We start from the raw sequence: 20,512 nt of genomic DNA, 5'->3' as shown, positions 1-20,512 counted from the left end.
GATGTGAACTATTGATCTCACCTGTTAATAGCAACTATAAATTCCTTCCAAAACAGTATTTCTGAAAAAAAAAAAAATCTTCCTTTCTTTCCAGTTATCTTGCTGAAATGGTCATTGCAAGGATAAATTGATCTCAGCCTAAAGCAAATTCATGTGTGCGGTGGGATTTGACAACCAGAAAGTAGCTGGCAGGATAGGGACCTTTGTTTAAACTTCAGAACAACTTTGCCCAGTGAGGTGTCTCTGTTATTTTGACTACGTATTTTCAGGCTTGATGACAACACACTGTCACTTAAGGATGCTTCATTTCTTCCCCCATTTGTTAACAGGATCCAGGATTACTTTCAAGCACTGGGTGGGTTGGGGGGGTGGAGGGGGTAAGCAGGGAGAGACAAAACAAATGAGTATATTGGTGTGTTTCTTTGAGAAGTGTAGGTAGAGATATGACAGTTTCTATGGTAACAACAAGACTTTTTTTTATTAAACAGAAAAATAGGTGTTGAGATAACCTCTTGTAAATTGTAAGTGCATAAGTTATTTCTAGTCTGAGACATTGCTTTCAATTAATACACACTAAATTTTTAAATAATGGGACAACCTTCTTTAGGAGATATATGCTTCTCAGGTGCATAATAAGAGGTGTTGAGTTTCAGGTATGTATTAGGAAAAAATGCTAGAATGAGTCAGAGGAAAAATATTCCGCACGGAAAGATTTCTGCTTTCTGTGGGATTCTCATGGTAATATTTTTGTAACATGGTGATTAACTTATTGTTCATCAAAAGAACCCACTGTAGAGCTGAAACATTAAGGAAAGTTCAAGTAAATACAACAAAACTGCAGCTTGATTCCTGATGATGGTTTTTAATGTAATGTAAAGAAATCCTACCTTTCGCAGGTCAATAGCTACCATGACATGTAGCCTTGCCATTGTCATTACAGTTATTTATAGTTAACCATGACATTTCATAGGTAAAATAATATGACCAGAGAAGTCTCCTGCATGCTGCCCAAATGGCGTACAGGAGATGCAAAGAGGAAGGTCCCAGCTGGGACAATTCTCCCAGTTAGAGGAAAAAAAAAAAAAAAGAAATGGCTAGTGTGCATTATCTATTTCACAGAAGTATTCAAAAGCTCATCTTTATGCCTGATATAGAGGCTTCTGTTGCAACAGCCCAAAGCATTGGTAGGAATGGGGACATGCTGAGACAGAAGAGGGAATGGTTGCACTACTCTATGTTCTCTATATTACGTGTTGCATACCCCTCATAAATGGGACAGTCATTCCTATCAACTCTACTTCCTGTAAGCTGGGCACAGACGGGTTCAAAGCAGCCCAGGAACCACAGGCAGGAAGATGACTTGGTGCCTTTCCCGAACTTTGAGGCCGTCATGTACTGTTTGTTTAACATTGCCCAAAATGTGACTAGACTTACAGTTCTTTTACTCCTTTTTCAAGCCCATTGATTTGAACAAGGCTTTATGCAGGCAGCCTTGTAACTAGAAAAGGGTAACACCTGAAGCATCTTAAGGTTTTTAACCTCCCCTTCTTACAGTCTTGCAAATACTAATAGTAATCATCTGTCCCTCCTCTTTCTCTTTGCAGAGCAATACGCTGAGTCCTTTGCTTCTTAAGAGAAAGAAGTCCAGCCTACTATAAGCGAAGCAACGCCAGCTGTTCAGAGCTGCTGGAAACTCTAAACTAAGCAGCCATTACTTCTCAGTAGAAAAGTGTTTTTAAAAGTAAGCCTCTGTTTATGGATGGTACTTATCCGGCCCCATTACGCTGCTCTCTGAACAAATCATAGCTTTCAATGTGATAATCTTCAAGACAGGTAAACATCACTATTTTACAGAAATGTGATCTTACAGACACAGAATTGAGGTATTTTTTTTTTATGTTTATACTACAAAATTTTATAGGTCGTGCCTGTGTGCACACTTCATTTTGAAGCCAGATGATAAAAACCTGAACTTCTGTCGGTCGGGTTAGACCAGTTCTTCCAGCAACACAAGACCTGCACAGCACAGGTCCACTGCTACCATGCTCCTGTAGACACTCCTGTGTAGACATTACCTGTCCCTCGACGAGCAGTTTTTCATTAACAATCCCACAACTACACTCTTACTTCTGTGGGATTTCTCTAATCCGACTCCTCAACTAAGAGGCTTGGGACTAAAGTTATTATCAGTTTTGTGTCTGAAAGCCCTAGTGTGGTTGAGAAATGTTTTTTTTTTCCAACTTTGTGAGTGCAGAGTAATGGTCCATGCAAAGCAGCTTGTCCTTGAGTAGTTGCCTGAAACAGTACAATAAAAACAACACTAACCAATAACTGGACACTTAGAAAAAATACATTGGAAAATGTCAAAGCAAACTTAAAAGCGAAAGAGGGACACTGGAATTATTACGTATTTGATGCTGGTTTTCAAGGCTCGCAGTACTCAGGGTTTATGAGAGAATTAATGGAATATTGAGGGCTTTTAAAGGAAGAAAATCAGATAAAGTGAATTCAAACATCTTCATATGAACTAAGGTATCACCCAGCTCATACAATACCAAGACAAACTCCTTCAAAATATTAAAAAACAAGTTTCCAAAGGATGACGTGCAATCAGTTATTATACTGTGTAGATGACTCCTTGTTTCCAGCATCTTCTAGGTTACCAGAATCTTGCGCTTTCTCCTGAATGATGGCATGAGCTGTAACACTGTCCCTTCTGTACATCGCTAGTGTAGTGAGTGATAAGGAGTGTTATGAGTACCTTTGCAACAATCTGTGATGCAAATCAAAACAACCAGAACTTTGTTGTTTGTTTTTATTTTCGTTTTGCTTGCTTGTTGAGCAAGAGAGATGCATTTTGGTATTCAGTCAAGATTTTCTTCCCTTAAAATTGAAATATAATGAATAAGTAAGAGATAAAACAACAGGAAGCAGTAAATAAACAGCAGTCCTGTGAATATGTAGTTGCTTAGTGAGATTAATAAAAGTTCATAACAGTTATTGGCCCCATACTGCACATCCACAAAGCAGCCTTCTGTCCAGCAGGGGCAAGCAGTTAATGCCAGCTTTTTTCATCACCATCAGCCACACAAGATTTGGAGAGGTTTTGTAAGTGCCTTTGTGCTTAAATCTCCTATACCCTTCTGCCTCCACCTAATGAAGTGTTTCTGCTTTATAAATACTCACAACCTCCTAAACAATGATCAGCTGTCACAAGATTAAGGTTTTGAGCCCGCTAACATCTAACCTAATCGTAAGACATTTCCACCGTCTTTTTTGCGTGACCACCATACTTTCTGCTGTTACCTCCCCACTGCACAGAGAATAGCTAAATCATTCTTTGCTATCGTCTGTGCAAGACATCAGTCAAGGGAGTGAAAAGGTGAGATGAGTCCTTAAGAACCACAGTTAGCATTGCAACAGCATCTAAACATCTATATACACTGACTAGGATATATGGATATATTTTTTCTTTTATTTTTATTTTTTGTGGCTTTTCAATTAAAAAAAAGGGTTTGAGATCTGGTTGAATTAGGAATCTGAATGAAAGGAAATTGGGGGGGACCCGACCTAAAGGTGCTGCAATTCTTGGGAGGAACAAAGAGTCCTTGCAGTGCAGTGCAGCACTTCCCAGTCATAGCCCCACGACAGCTCTGTGCAGAGATGGTGGGAGAAGGAAGCACCTCTCTGACATGTCTGTTGGCTCATGTGCCCCAAAAAGGCAAAATGTACAAACCCAAGGAAACACAACTGCTTTGTTAGCAACTGAAAAAACTTTCCAGAAGAGACACAGTCAGCAAGACTATATGTAAAGTCCTTGTCAGAGCAGAAATCCAAACTGACATTTTCAAGCTCTAGCTGCATCCTTGACCTACTGTATTAATAGTGTTGGATCACTGCATCTCATAAAAACAGTTGAATATAAAGACCTACAAAAGATGAAAAACTAAGCAAAAAAACAGGCATGAGATGCACTTGGCTGTGTTCATCATGGAAGACAAGTGAGGGAATAAATGGAACCAATTTTGCACTTTAAAAGAATCTCTAAAATTTCTCTTGCAAGGACTTTTGTAGTGCTTTGAAGACATAACTAACTTTCTTTCAAACTTCTTTCCAAACCTCCCCCAGAGCACTCCATCCTGGAGTTACCTTACAAACAGGGCAGCATTCTCATTATTTCCAGCTTAAGAACTGGGGAAAACATTAGTTCCTAGTCCTAAAAATCCTCCTACACAAGCTGAGTAGTAGTTCTGTTGGCTTGCAGGAGAATCGACCAAAGGTTGCCTAAGCATATAGGTAACTTGATCCTTCCGTGAACTGAAAAGATCTGCTGAACCTTTTGAGGTTAGCCTACCAGTAATAAAACTGGGTCACAGTCATCTCTTGATCAGCAGTGCCATTCAACCTGGCTCACAGTGATCTCAGGATAGGATATGCAAAACCTCTATTTCTTAAACAGTCAGTTGCAGGCTGTATATGTTAAAGGGAAGTTAGCATCTCATTTTGTTCCCCAGTTTTTCATGCATCTTTTACCACACTGAAATTTACCCTTTATTTTCCTACTCTGGCTGAATGCCAAGCTGAGCATGGCTGTCACTTTGAATTACAGGTGTACTAATCGTTGCTATCAAAACTGGTAGCATTGTGGAAGCACACAAAGTGGTACACGGCAGGTAAAGATATCACCCCACTGTCAATCACTGCTTAAAGTTATTTGGTGTGGTGGCACTTCTGTAAGATGACCGAAATTACTGTTTGTGAACACAAATAATTTCAGTTGCAGTGGGAAATCCCCGCTCTTCTGCCCCCTTCCAATTACATTTCATTGGTTCAAAAAGCCTCATGAGACCATGTAGTAACAGCAGTTGGGAAATGTTTTATTTTTGTTTGTTTGTTTTCTTTTATTACTTTGTTAAGCTACAAAATGTGTGGGCTCTTTCCAGGCAGGAATTCTGTTTTTATTTATTTTGAAATAAAACACAGGTTGTTTTCTATTTTTATTTTTGAAAAGATTAAGATTTCTCAAAATTTTGGTTTCCAAATTCCAAATTTGGTTTCCTCAATTTTTTTTTTCCTCCCCAAAAATGTGTTTCAAATCAGGAGATTTTGGTGTTCTGAATTTTGCTAAAACCTGCTTTCAAAATTTAAGCATGACTACCACGTGCATTATGATGGCTGTAGTCCCACAGAGCATGGCTTTGATGAAGTTCATTTTCAAATTGCACTTGGTGATTCTCTCAACAACTCCCCCTGGTCTGTCTGCAAGAACCATTTCATAGAATCCCAGAATGATTTGGGTTGGAAGGGACCTTAAAGACCTTCCAGTTCCAACCCCCTGCCATGGACAGGAACACCTCCCAGTAGATCAGGTTGCCCAGGGCCTCGACCAACCTCACCTTGAACACCTCCAGGGATGGCATCCACAGCTTCTCTGGGCAGCCTGTGCCAGTGCCTCACCACCCTCTCACCCTCATCTCTTCTCTAGGCTGAACAACCCCAGCTCTCTCAGCCTGTCCTGATAGCAGAGGTGCTCACTCCAGCCCTTTGATCATCTTTGTGGCCCTCCTCTGGATTCATTCCAATACCTCCACGTCCTTCTTGTGCTGGTGGCACCAGAGCTGAACACAGTACTCCAGGTAGGGTCTCATGAGAGCAGAGTAGGGGGATAAAATCACATCCTTCAACCTGTTGGCCACACTTCTTTTGCTGCAGCCCAAGATGTGGTTGTTTTTCTGGGCTGCAAGCAAACATTGCTGGCTCATGCCCACTTTCAATACTCGCCAACACCCTCAAGTCATTCTCTGCAGGGCTGCTCTCAATCAATTCATCACTCAGTCTGTATTGATTATTGGGGATTGCCCCAACCCATGTGTAGGACCTTGCACTTGGCCTTACCTAACTGCATGAGAGTCAGATGAGCTCACTCTTCAAGCCTGTCAAGGTCCCTCTGGGTGACATCCCTTCCCTCCAGTGCATGAACTTTTTAAAGTTCACTCAAAACTTTTTTATTAATTATTATTATTATTATTATTATTAATTCATTTTTCTTCTTCTGTAAAAGGCAGTCTTTACTGCTTTACTTCATTACTATCTTCAACGGTTCTCCCCAGTACCTTTGCAATGAGTTTCAGGGCGCCCCTTGCTGGTTAGCAAATGCCCTGCTCGCAGCCAGCAAGGGAGAGAGGGGTGGTTGTTTTTTTTCCTTTGCAGGCATTTAGAAGTAAACAACAGCAGCAATTTATTTGCATTATGCTGACCAAATAATACCGATCTTGATTCTGCAATTGGAGGCAATCAAAAACAAGTAGAAAAATGTACTGGGAATTAAAGAAACAAACAAAAAATGGAGATAGGAGAGCTATTTTCTTCCATTATTTGTTAAAATAAGGAGGAGAAAGAATAAGTGGTAAACACACTCATGATGGAAACTTCCTCAAAGATATGACCATGGGACATTTCTACAGCTCTTACTCGATTAATTAAAACTTGTCTCTATAGAGAAAACTAAAGGGAGCTCAATTTTTACCTCCAAAATAGTTTCGCAAATTCTCCTGGAAGTTTCAGAGATGTTTTTTTCTGTCAGAATACCAGAAGAGTTTAGGCCAGAGTAAGAATAAACTGCCACAAATACACTGCTTTCTCTCTAAAAGAAAAGCAAACAAATCAATAAAAGACTAAGGCTTTCTGGGTGCATAGAATTTGACAGAAAAAACATTTGAAAGTCTGTCCCAGACCTCAACATTAGCTTTTGGCTTCTCTGCACTGAAGAAGAAAATTAACTGGTTTAAGAAATGCATATGAAATTTCCCATCTGGCTAACAACATGTATGTTTCTGCTCACTATGACAATTTGAAAATGCTGCTGAGATGTTTTAAAGTCGGTGTTTATATCTAAAAAGCCAAATCTTCCACAGCTAAGGTGGCCCTCCCTGCTTTCCTGGGATATAAATTAAGACAATAAAGTACAGTTGAAACTCATTTTTAAAGGTGCATAGCCATGTTGTATGTACTTTGATAAGTGCTCTTTAAAATCCATCTTCTTTGCTGACACAACTATTTCATTTCAAAGTTGTTTATTTCCTCCATCAAGGAACATTTAATAATTGGGTTTAAAGCACATAAATCTGTTGTTTGTATTTACTTGCTAATCAGGTTAGCATTGCTAAATACATGTGTCATGTGAAGGTATACTGCTACTTGCAAGGGCTTCAGGTGCTTTGGAAAAACTGATGATGTTATGACAGACAGGTAAAAAGCACCATAAAGCTGTCTGCTAGATACAGTGTATGCAGAAGCAATTTGCCTTCTAAAACTCTGAACATGATATTCTCTAATATTTCCTGGCAGATCTTCAGTAGCTAGAAAATAAGCATTTCCATATGTAAGAAAATATTCCTTTGAAATGTAGATTTTTCTTTACAAGAAAAGAACTCGGAGAGAATTGCATTTTTAAGCTAAGGGTTCATTATTATTTATTTTTCTGCTTTGAAAATGCTGTGCATTTTCCATATAACACTTAGGTAGTAACTGCGATTCTAGTATGAGCTAAATTACTCTAACAAATCTCCTAGCTGTTTTTGTCCACTAAGAATAATCTCTCAATAAACAAATTTTGGCTAATACTTAGGTCCTCATTGCAGAGTTGGCTTACATTAAATGTAATATAATGCAGTATGAATTACTGCATTTATCTAAGATTTAAAATATGTTCACAACACGAAGTGTCTTTCTGTTCCACTGTTTTTATACAGTGTTTTCCCCTTTAAGGAAAGCAGTTTAAAATGGTTGCTAGTCTTCTCAGTTGCTGCAACCACATGATGCAATCTATTGTCAAATTAGTGGGTGGCAGCAAGTGGAAACAGATTTCACCAGCAATAAAGCCCGTCACATGATTTCATCTGTTCACAGTCATACAGTCTCTTATCCTATTTCTTGCTTGATCCAAAGGCCCTGTCCACATTGAGCAGGGTTTATCTTTGTGGTTGTTTTTCACTAAGTGGTATTTGGGGGGTTTGGGAAGTATACAGGGAATTAAATAATTTAGTACAGAAACCTTTGCACATGTAAAAATGGGGTCCAAATGTGCAAGCATTTTGCTAAGTCTGAACCAAACTTAAAATAGAAATTTTTGCAAAAAGTTAAAAATTATATACAAATAAAAATACAAACTAAATACAAACAAATATTACAAATAAAGTAATCTTTTTAGCACAGAGTTTTCAGCCATTGCATATGAATCAGCAAAAGGATGGGGGGAAGCGAAGGTGGAAAACAGTATGGTATAACAATAAACACAAACGTGTTATCTAAATGGAAAATTAAAAGATTTCTAACCAGAGGCCTTTTGTTTTTTGTATGAAACAGTGTTAGGAGACTTGACTTCTAATTTTAAGTGCTGTTGAAGTCGGTATCACATAATTTAAAACCAATTGGGTGTTCTTGATTCTTTCCTAGTTTACACAAAATTTTCAGCCCTACCTGGTCCAGTAGAGCCACCCCCTGATAAATTCCAGTTTCTAGGCCCAAAGCCTTGGACTTCCATGCACTATCTCACACTAACAATGGTGGAAGTGGGGAATGGGAAGCATACACAGAGGCTCTCCCTCCATGTACCACAGGCGTTCTCCATTTCCCAGACAACTTCTAGAAGACAGCAGTTGCCTTGTGCACAGGTAACCTACGGGAAGGACTATCTGTCAAGAAGCATGAGTTGCCTTCTGATACGTCAACATCAGGGAGATGTGGTTTCTGCATGGGACTAGGCCAAAGGAGTTTGCTGAAAAGGCCTTTAACAACACAACGCTGCATAACAAATCAGGTGTGGTATTGCTCTACAATAACTATCTGTCCTGGTTTGAAACAAGGACAGATGTGGTGTTCTTCAGAAATTGCTCTCAGCACCCTCGACCACCAGCAGAACATTGATTATTCTTGAATAATGTGATTCCTCATTAATAAGTTGGTCAGTTAAATTAAACATAAATATTTGTGCTGTCAAATAGCATTCAAAGGCCAATGCATAAATTTTCCTGGAGAGGTAAATGTCACAGGCTTCATTTTTGGAGAACTGCAAGGTAATCTGCAGATCAACGGGATCACCATTTCCTTAACTATGGGAATGCTAGGTACAGTGCACTACAAAAGAAATGTGGCTACAAAACATACTTGGCAACACTTAACACTGCATCCTCTGTAAACTCTTTCCAATGACTTTTGATTCTCTGGCAGAGCACAAAATTAGGAAGCCTGGAAAAATATAGTACTGGATCTAAATGTGAATCCAATTCAGAAAAGCACTGAAGCATGTGCTTACCTTTGCTTGGGTCTTTAGCTCCACTAAAGTTAAGCACATGCATAGATGTTTTGTTGTTAAATCTGCTAGGTTCACTGCTAAAACTACTTTATTAGTGAGGTAGCTTTACATATATAAAGAAATACAATCAACTTGAGAGATAATACAAGACAGAAGCCCCCCAGTTTCAGACTTAAAGGCCCTCTTTTTGTGTATGTAATCATTCATGTAAACAGATCTGTATTTAATTGTATTTCATTCCATTTCAAACATATCTATATTTCATGTAGTCATTCTTGTAAACAGATTTGCTTGCAAAAAAATATTTATGCAGAAGATAAGGTATTTGCACATCTAAGGATCCCTTTTGCATGGGCAAATAGTTGTTTACACATACAGATGAAAAATAGGAATACATAGATATGCAAGTGACTCTGAAATCTTGACACACATTGCCTTACAGGACAAAGCTGGAAGAAAGTCAACAGGCAATAATTATCCAATTAAAAGTCATGTATGCATTTGGAATTAGTTCTAAAGGCTCTTTAGAAAGACTCTACTGCTGTAAATGTCTCATCGTTGCTAATTCTGTCCAGATCTATTTGAAGCATGTCCCTTCCTGAAGATCCGCTAATAATTTCTAATCAAGAAGTAAATCAGCAAATGTTTGTTTAGAAAGTTGCCAAAATCAGATTGTTCTTCAGACACGTGTAGTGGAAAAATAGCAGGACTTTATTCACTCTCAAGAATAAAACAATCAGAAAAACAAAACTGCTGTGGACCTGAGAGCAAAATCTGGCTCTTGGTATTTAAAAAAAAAAAAAAAAAGAAACGAACATGCGCTGGTTGCTATAGAGAGAACCTCTTACTTTCAACCACAACTGCAGATGTGGTGGGGTTGAAGTGAATATGTATATATGTATGTCTGATAGTACTTAACAGCTCCGTAAAGGACTCATAAAAGTGATCTGAGATTCCTGCCCCCCCCCCCAAAATTAGATAATTGTGAGTTATGTACTGACTGCCCAGAGGAATATAGGAGCATTCCACAGATAACTGAGACTTAAGTAACCTTAAACAAACGTAACAGTTGGCCAAACAGTAGTGGTTGTTTACAGATAATACTTTAAAACCAGTAAAATAAAAGATTCATTAGAACAATAGTCAAATATAAAGAATTTACACGTAGTTGCCTGATCTCTCTGTGTGGAAAGCCATGAAAGTCTGCAGTCACTAATGAGAGGCAAAGGAGAACACATCTTACTGCTTGAAGTAGCAAAGAGAGGTCAGTGCCAGGACATTCTCAAGCTCCTTCTCTACCCAAATCGGTGCCTTTTTTGTCATCTTTAAGTCCCTCCTGCTGTAAATAAAGCCAACTGCACTAACTTCCTTAGTACAACACATAGTATATATTGCGGTTTACAACTCCTTGCTATTCAAAACTATTAATGTCTAATGTTTAGATTGCAGGAGCACTGAGACCAGCTGGTCAAGGCCACATCATTCTAGGTGTGAGGCAAAAATAGAGGAAGTAGCAGTCTGTGCCTCAGAAAGGTTGGACTCATTTTTACAGCCCCAATTCTGCAATTTCTGCAACATTTTCTAGGTTTACCTTCTATATAATACAGTCCCAACATTGTCAAAATTCTGTTTTCTCAAGCCATGCTTATGAGGGCTTGGGTTTGCTGCCTCCTTCAGCACATCTCCAAGCCCCTGTTGGTGCCTTCTGGAGGGTAGGAAAGGAGAGTGAAGGGGAGCAGAGTTGGGGTGAGCTCCAGCCCATGCAGCAGCCACACAGCGTGCCACTGCACAGCCCTCCATGGGCTTGCCTTGCTCAGGCTGGCAATGCAAAGACTCAGAGAACACAGTTGCTCTTCATAAACATAACACAGGGATTAAAATCAGGGGTAAAGATGGGCTATTGACGCTAAGAACAACTGAAGCAGAAGAAAAAATGGCTATGAAATGTCTATGGGATTGAGAATCTGGTTCTTAAGTTTTGGAGCAGAAAGCCCTTGGATAGAAAAAGGGCAAAATCCTTAAGAGGTTTTAGGATGAAGCACAATCATTTCACAGAAAGCAGAGTGTGGTGCAACCACCTGGCACAGCAGAGGACCGGCCTCAGTGAGTATGATCTCCAGTTTCTAAATGGCATTTTCTACACCACTCATGTGTTTATCATTCTCAGACAAGCCAGGATTCACATGATGTCGGCAACTGTAATATATTCTTTGTAAATTGCAACTGGATCTTTGAATCTCCAGACAGTTGAGAAACTAGTTTCTCTCACCTGTTTAATTAACCATGTCATGCTCTCCAAAAAGAATTAATTGTTTCACTGAAGCAGTACTCAAAGGTTCAAAAGAAAAATAAATATAAGCATGCAGCAGAGTAAACATTTATCCAATAAACATTTTCACAGCTGAGCTTCAAACTTCTCATGTTCCAGATTCTTACATTTTATCATCTCATCCCACTTGGTACAGGCACCGCATCTCTTTAAGATACGCCTCGTGGGGAAACACTGCCTTGGTAATCAAAACATTTAGACTGCGGAAGAAACATAAAACAATTCGCAAGGAAGTTTTATGGTGCAGGGACTGTGCCAGGACAAAATTGTAACTTTTCCCTGCTTGGTCCTTAACGATTCATTAATAGAATTGGTTTCCTATCACGCTACCTTTACCTTGATCATCTCAAGCTTTGGCAGATGTTCCCTCTGAATAGCAGCCAGTCTCCTGGTGACACTGTGCAGTGCATCTTCTTAGTCACCGTTCTGCCCCAGAGATTGGCTGGTGCTGTTTACCATAGCCAGAGTTAACCCTAAAAGTTTCAATTTTAACCAAATTGAAATGACTTTCTTTTTTTGCAACTGCTTTCATTTCTGCTTTTACAAATATTTTTCAACCTGAGGCTGAGCATGGAGTAAACAGTTGCACGTGAAAAGGAGAAATGAAAATGATCTTCAGATAGCTGTTTCTACAGTGGAAAGCATTTTTAGTGTTCAGCTGTGGTTACAGGATGGAACAAAACCTTTAGGGTATCTGTGAGACGGGCAAAGTGGCAATCATTGAAATGATGATGTTAATCATTGTCAATTCAATCCTGAGAGGCACTGAGGCCCTTCCCAAGACACTGAAAGTTTTAAATTCTCTGTAACATGATTCCACACATAATTTTAAAGGGGAAGACCAGTATTCAACATCTAAACTGAGCAACTTCTTTCTTTAAAAAAAGCAATCAGGATAAGTCATGAAAAAATATACATGCATTTCAATGAGAAGAATTTCAGGTTGGGGGGGGAGGGAGTCTATTTTGTCTTGGGAAATGTGCTCATCATTTTCCAAGCTTAATACCTATAACCTTGAACATTTCCCAGTCCTTAGAAAAACTGCTGCAGTATCTGCAGTTAGAAGCAGGTTTCAGCGCTGGTCTCCTGGAGGTTTTTCTAGCCCTTTAGGTCAGATATTCAAAAACTGGAGCAACATACCATAGCTTCAGTGAAGTCACAGATAAGACATTTATTGTAACCAGCGAAAGGTCCCCCTTCATATAGATCAGCTCTAACAAACCGTATATCTCACAGGAAAAAAAAACAGACAGCATTCTGGCAGATAAGTTTACTTTTGAAGCCTAATAATACATTAAGTATGGTTTAGATTTTGCATTGGTCAAACAAATTATGATATACTATTTTAGTCTCAAAAAAAATGAGAAACTTCTCAACTTTGGTATTGTTCAATTTTGGTATTGTTCAGAGTAGATCTTAGATCATTAAACAATGCTTTAATAATTCCATATCTGCATGTCCTTGATCTTGTTTTCACTTTTTCTTTCACTCGCACTTCTGCATGTGTGTCTGTATTTAAATCTGCTCCTGTTCTCAGTAACTAAGGTGGCAAAACTCCTGCAGCTGCATTTCACCTGCTGGTTTGGAGCCTCTCAGACTTAAGAGTGTTTCACAAGTCTGATTTTCTGAGCTCAAAGACCGGACAGCCCCTGTGCAGTGCTGGGTGTCTGAAGTCCATCTCCAGGTGTCAGGGGACCTGAGCAATGGGCCAGACTACATAGATACTTTTGAAAGACTCATCCCTTTCAAATTAACAGAAATCTAAAAAAAAGTCAGACATTCTCTTCCTGGGTATAAAGGAAGAGGGTCAGAAAGTCCAGGGAGCAGTCTGATTTTCTTTGTCCTGTCCTGCCCCAGTGCTTTGAGCAGCTGCTACTCACTAACACACCTCAAGATGCAGCACAAGCATCTCAAAACCATCCCAGCGGGCAGTGTTGGAGGGAAAAGCGTTCACCCCATCTGAACTGTGAGGTGCCACCAGTGTCGTGGCTCACCTGCTCTTTTTCGGCAAGCACGATTAGGGCTGCTGCTTGTTGAATAGGTGCCCGAAGAGACGGAGGCTCTGAGCTTCCCTAGCTCCCCTCCCTCGCACACCTGCTCCTGGGCAGCCACAGTCTGGCCATCGGTAAAAGCAATAATCTTTGCAGCATGAGAAACGAGCAGGCTGCTGAGCCTCGTCTGTAGCAGAGAGCCATTGGGAGGAACTGAATAAGTGATTTTTCAAGATGGGCTAATAAATCATTAAAGTGACATGGTATAGGCCCAGGGTTTGTTTTGCAAGCTAGAAAGGGAATTGTAACATCTGTATTTCAAAATACACACTCACCCTTAAGCTCCCATTTCCTGTGGATGGCATCCAAATTTAACCTTTCATTTCTTGAAGAGCAGTGTATTATATTTATCTGGTAGAATAAGCAAACAGCTGACTACAGCAAATCCAGGGAGCTCTTTTAAAACTATCAGCTAAAATCAAGATAAGTGCACTTCAAACATCCCCCAGGATCTTCAAAAATACACTACCTACCTGCTGCCAGCTGTTTTGCTTACTTTTATTTTAGTGGAGCTGGCATAGCCTCATCTCAGTCCTCTGTGGCCCCCAAAGTCTGAAACCCGCACCACCTCTCATGTGTCAAACATGGTGGAATAAAGCAGGCTAAAAGGAGCATGCTGTCAAGTAGTTTTAAGATTTACCAGTGTGTTTCAGAGGGGCCACATTATCTCTGACAACTGGTAGCCAGACACTGGAGCACACGAGCTACTATCAGCACACCCATCTGGTGGGAGCCTGCCATGCCCATGCACAGCAGGGAACATTTTCCTGGCAAGTTGGGTATGCAAAATGCACATCCCAACAACACCACAACTAGCATGGCATGCCCCAGGTTGGGGGGCTTGCTACATTGGCAAGACAGCTTACCTGCTGGAGTCTTGGTGCATTTGAATTCAGTCTCCAGAGTCACTGCTCGCAGCTGGATGAAGACTTGAAGAGGTGGGGAATCCTGGCGGTGACCCGGAGGAACCTTCTTCTGAGCAATCGAGGCTTTAGCTGGAAGTCTGTCTCCGTGAATGGCAGCAGTAACAAATTAAGGAGAACTGGAACCAAGCATGCTCCTAAGGGGCCTTTATAAAGTGACCGTGGCAATGGCTCCAGCCCTGGTGCTCATGGGTAGAATGGGGTGGTGCAACCGTGTAACCCATCATCAGTCATGTCACCATGAGCACATACAACCATGGCAGTGACCACTGAGGGTTCAATTTGTGTCCCCAAAGCAGTGCCCAAGTTGCCTGCAATGTAACAGTCTGGACCTGAAGAATCAGCAGTCCAGTGCCCAGTGCATTGCTCTGAAACACCCAGGTGAGGAGCCTCACGTGTCCTCTCTGATGAAATTAGACCTGAATCCAGTTGTAGTCAAGCTAATCCCTTGCTGGCAAGATGTGGTGAAGATGCTGGTTGTAGTAGTGGGGCAATCAGTTGTTAAGTATTTCTCTTTTTTTTTGTTAAGTATTTCTCTTTTTTTTTTCTCTCACTGTGGCTACTTAGGTCTTGGCTGTCTGCAGGTAGGAGGTGACTGCTAATAGGTTGGATTTGGGTTCTTACAGCCATCACTGCTGGTTCACATTACCTCACTTACAGCAATTTTTAACTTTTTTTTTTTTTTTTAAATGTAATGTAACTTTGAATGTGCAGTCAGTGTATCATGACTCATGACATAACAGTTCACATTTACCACAAACACCTTCTCGCTGGTGTGCCAGTAATGGGACCTACATCAGATGGCCTTTCATGGCCTCAGATCACTCTTCCAAGGTTGGGGGTAACCAAAAGAAACTGGTGGCAATTCTCTTCCATTAACAGGAGTCGCGGGACCTCTGAAAACCTCACTGAAGTGTCACAGAGGGTATTTACAGGAGCTTCAGTATTGTTATCCGTGTGTGAAAGAACTAACCTGAGTAACCAGGAATTAATACATGCTCTCTCGATAACTCTGACTCTGTTGTTTATGCCAAACATTTCAGAGGGTGGCAAGTCTGGGGAAGGGAGGGGCTTTCCAGTTTGGTAGGCCCATCTGAGAACTTCTTAATCCTTATTACTGTTACACTTTTCTATGCCTGCCAGCCGCAAGAAGGTTTGAAAGTCAGCCTGACCTCTGGTGTGTCTGATCTAGATCCAACAGGGAATGAGATCAGGGAGCTGTGAGAAGCAAGCTTAATGGGGAGACTGCTGCAAATGTAGCAAAACAAATAATAGAGGCTTGAGTTTTTTTGTTGTAGAAAATACAGTGCTATGGCTTTTGGGTGCCAAGAGGCAGTTCTTTTAATAGCTACATTCTTTGTAATGCTGATGAGTGGCAATATAGAAAGATGAAAGTAGGAGGGCATTGTATTATAGTCTTACATATATTATGCCACAAAGAAAATGCGGTTGCTGGGTGGGGATTCTTCGCCCTCCTCCTGCTGAGCTATTCATACAAATTCTCTTCTGTGGATGGCAATCCCCATTCCATCTCTCCTAAATCCCAAGGGGTTTGCCAACTGACTTTCAATTTTCAAGTGGAAATCGCAGGAGTGAATGGCGCATTGATGTATTTCCTCCTACACCTCGCTGCTCCTTTAGGAAGTGAGCAGACATTTTTTTCCAAAAGATGTATGCCATCTCCTGGGAACGGAAGAAACTGCAACCCCCTTGTGTGGAAAACCCCTGTAAATTATTTTTTCTTCTTTTCAGAGGGTATTATACAATGACCAGAATAAGGTCTGCATAGCTAGGATTACCCTCCATTTCTAAAATCGTTGAATTGTCCACATTTTACACCAGCAAAACTCAAATCACATTGAAAATGCTGTCTTCTATTTGGTGTACTGCCAAATTTGGATGTATGCCAAATAGCTTGACAAGATTTGTCAATACTTGGTAGTAGTTGGTTACAAAATAGTGGCAGAACTTATCACATGCTGCTGTGGTGTTTTAACACAAAGGCAGTCCACAGCACTGCTATGATGCATCTATTTTGTCCTACAGGACAAGTGCAAGTCAGAAGAAAAACATCAGCGATTTCCTTCATAAAACAGCATATGATTCTTTAGCATACAGGTGAAGATATGTTTCTCTTAACTTATAAACAGCAACTTACATGCGTCAAACCACAGTCTCTTCTGCTCGTTACCCTTAGGCTTTTTATTTGCTACTAACACACCATTAAGCTTTCCCCTGTCAAGAAGACACAACAGGGAATAAAGTGCACAGATACAAATAAACGTATTTTTGCTTTTTTGAATTAATAGTTGTGTAGATGACAAAGATAATCCTTTGTCTTTGATCTGCCCTTAAATCAAGGTAGTTATTTCATGTGGATAAGTCCTTGAAATAATGTCCGTAAGCACGGATTTGTGCATAAAATGGTTTTCTGCATTATGTCAATTAAATATACCTGCTCAAATTCTAAAAATTGTTTTGGTTTCATAAAGGTAGAAAACAGTATCTACTTTAAAATAATTAGGGATGGCGCATTGTGCTCATTCAATTTGCTTTGATCTGGGAAACATTATGTTTAATAATTTTAATTATTTTTCATCACTTTCTATTTCTTCCAGAGACCTGAGAGGCTTTGAATAAGAACTGAAATGGTATTTTTTCACCAAAAAAAAAAAAGTGATCTGACAATACCAGCTGCTAACTGACTTTATATAATAGCATTGAAAAGTAAGTAAAGAGTCTTTAAATAAAATTTAGTGTGATGCAACTTATAAACTGATGTCATTGCTCATCTGAGCAACTACCTGGGACACCAAGTTTCGGTGACAGATGGGGTTTGATAAAATGTATGTGCAAACTGCTGAGAGGCTGCTCTCATTTTGTAATCCACTGGGAGGAGCGTGTAACATCTTCTGATTGATTTAGTACCACACATGCGTTTTTGCATAAATGTCCTCTGCTAACGGAAGCAAACACTCACAAAACCCTCCTTTCAGTTTGAACCTAAAAGACTGGAGAAAGCAGGAATGATCCAGGAACAGAGCTTCCCGCTGGGGTGGCTCTGCCAGGCGCCCACGCTGAGAGGGGCAGGTCTGACAGCACAAGCTTCAGCCGAGATCATCTCTTAATTCCCACAAGCCAAGTCAGGATACTCCGGTCCTCGCTGCCAAACTCCCAGCCTCGTAGGAATTTCCCTTTGTAGTTCATCTCCATCTCCCACTTCCTGCAGCCTGCCGAGCGGCCCTGGGGCAGGCTGCCATTTTGGCTGCCCTCAGCCGGGTGGGGAGGCCGAGGGGAAGGCTGGTGAGAGGCAGGGGGAGGTTGGACACAGGCCGGGTGCACGAAGCAGGCCTTTCCTTAGGGCGGAACACCTTCCACCTGTGCAGATATTGCTCCTTAGTTCATGTCCGGCCAATGGATTAATAAAACACATTGTAGAGCTGCGGGTCACAGTAATTGCAGCCCCCACAAAAGCGGCGAGGCCAGGAAGAGCCTCCCCAGAGCCCCATCTAGTGACAGGGACCGAGGTACACCGCAGCCGAGCTCACGCTGCATGGGCCCCTGCGTGTTTTATGAAAAAACAACTTCTGCCGATGAGCCCCCCAGCACACTGACAGTCCTTTGGCACACTTGCAGTCATGGAGGTGTATGGTACACACACCAGCACGGCTCGCATTTTCAGGGAGCAGGAGAAAAAGAGGCGTTTGTATGAGTAGGAAACTACACATTTGGGAATGCATCACCTCTATAATTTTAATAGAAAAATCACTCATGAGGTCAAAATACTTGTATCAGCACAAAATCCTGTATATCCAGCCTTACACCAAGATTTTTGAATAACCAGACCTGTGCTTGGCAGACCACAGTTAGGTGACCAACAAGAAGGTTCCTGACTTGCCTAGAATTTGCCAAGCTGTCTTCTTGATGGCAGAGGCAACTGTGTGTTTCTCACAATTTTGAAAATCCGATCATTTTCTTGTAAGCACCTTAAGTATGGTGTGAGGAATCTGCCTGTAGGAATCACCACTTGCAAAGTCTGGGCTTACACACGGGAGTACCCTGCTGGCTGCCTGCTTATTCTGGCAAGGTGCAGAGAAAATTAATGGAAAGTTAGTACCATCTAAGTGGATTTCTGCAATGTGCTCACTATGTGCAGTAAGCATTTACTTGTCTTTTGAGACCATTAATTTTATATATGTGGAATGGTTAGCTGAGACAAACCACTCTTTTATAAACCATCAGTGCAATGCAGGACACTGCTCCACAGGTTCTTGTTATAACGTCTCCATTGTTTGGGATGTCTCAGAAGTAGAATTTTGGAGGATGGCCAAAACCAGAGGGAGAGTATATTTCTAAAGAGAAGTTATTGCTAAGTATACTCAGTCTCTGACGTGGACTTTTCTTTCACTCTCTCTGAAATTACATCTCTCAACAATTTTTATATTTGGAATTCTAAATCTTTAAAATTTAGATTCTGTGTTCATATGGGTGGTTGATGTATCAAATTTAACATGGTGATTAAAGAAAAGCTATTTTATTTTATCCTGTTTTAATTTAATGCACTGTAACTTCCCATTTGCAATTACCACTTGGGCAAAGAAAGAAAAACCCTTTCTGAAGCAAACTAACGCCCACAGTTAGAATTTGGTTAATCTCTTTTCTCCTGAGGCAGGAGGTAGAAGACTCCAGGTTCTCCATGCAGCCGCCTGGGACACAAAGCAGTTTTTAGGATGGTTTTACTTCAGAAGACTTGTTATGCAAATATCACCGCTAGTCCCATCAGTCTGGGACAATTAGTAGACTATGGAATTCCAATATAACATGTATTAATTTTTGTTACTGAAATAAACAAAGATAGTCCTAAATATATTAATCAGTGGAATGAAAGTCCTAAATATATTAACCAGTGACATGAAATAACTATTTTATGGTCTATTCTCAGTGGATTTTACTCTAAGCAGGGAGAATATGCAGAGAGCACACTGCATGTGAGCACCGGTTGGCCCTGAGGAGTCACCATCATTTATGTCACCACATAAATTCTCCTGTACTGTATCCCCGACCAATTGAAACATACAAATATCAAATAACCTCTAAAAATGTTTTAAAGTTGAGAATAAAATCACAATGACAGCAGCTCAGGATGGAACACTGAAATATTAAAAGGTAGAAAATGAGGAGAAAGCATTCTGACTTTATATTTCACTGTTTCAAGATAGCAAAAATCGTCAGAGTTTATTAAGACTGAAGCAGTTGATGGTGTTTTTTTCTTTTTTTTTTTTTAATATTATTTTTCCTCTTCCTGTTTAATCCCACAAGCTGTTGACTGCTGAGTTCAGACTCCCCATGCTGCTGTTGTAAAAACCAGCAGACGTCATTACAGAAATCTGCCTTTACTGGACAGCAGCAGCGAGACTTGCCAAATGTTACCCAATAAGGAAGCTTGCGTATCAGTATCAGTGGGAAACTGAAGCAGATCCGAAGAAAAGGAGGGGGAGGGAAGGAAAGTTTGAAAGATTACAGGCCATTGAGATAAATACAGAGCGTGGAAACAAAACATGTTTTATTTATTTGTAAGGTCAGTGCCCTCAGCTGGAACAGAGATTTTGGAAGTGTATTAGAGGAAAAGTTTAATCTATCACAAGCACTAGCTAGAGCATGTTTAAATTCTGTTTATGAAGCAATTTAAGTAAATTTGGGCAATGGGAGTTAGGAAATTGTAACCACATTTGTCTAGCAGATTGCAGAATAATAGCAGCCAAACTTCAGGCATAATCCTTTCTGAAAAAATAAAAATAAAAAATATACAAAACCAGCAAACCTCTGTATAAAGTGACCTAGACAACACCCAATCCCCTGATCATCTAAAATGCATGTATTGACTGCTGTGAACAGT

At 40.4% G+C, this 20,512-nt stretch overlaps 1 protein-coding gene and 1 long non-coding RNA gene across 2 annotated transcripts in view; one reads left to right on the top strand and one right to left on the bottom strand.

Annotated features, from left to right (window-relative positions):
• Nucleotides 1–11,972, top strand: part of LOC308189041 — a 55,028-nt gene extending 43,056 nt beyond the window's left edge. Inside the window, exon 4 of the long non-coding RNA XR_013945974.1 lies at nt 1,605–11,972. This is a non-coding gene — a long non-coding RNA (uncharacterized lncRNA). The remainder of the gene's footprint in view (nt 1–1,604) is intronic.
• The window catches only part of ZNF516 (zinc finger protein 516), a 186,062-nt gene extending 174,062 nt beyond the window's left edge, over nt 1–12,000 (bottom strand). Inside the window, exon 1 of the mRNA XM_080578639.1 lies at nt 11,979–12,000. The gene's annotated coding sequence lies outside the window, so the exon portion shown is untranslated. The remainder of the gene's footprint in view (nt 1–11,978) is intronic.
• Between the last annotated feature and the right edge of the window lie 8,512 nt (nt 12,001–20,512).

This window comes from Anser brachyrhynchus (genome assembly GCF_964034855.1).
Source record: "Anser brachyrhynchus genome assembly, chromosome: 2".
In the NCBI taxonomy this organism is placed as follows: Eukaryota; Metazoa; Chordata; class Aves; order Anseriformes; family Anatidae; genus Anser; species Anser brachyrhynchus.
The sequence above is the reverse complement of the archived record's forward strand: the minus strand, read 5'-3'. Positions and strand labels throughout refer to the sequence as shown.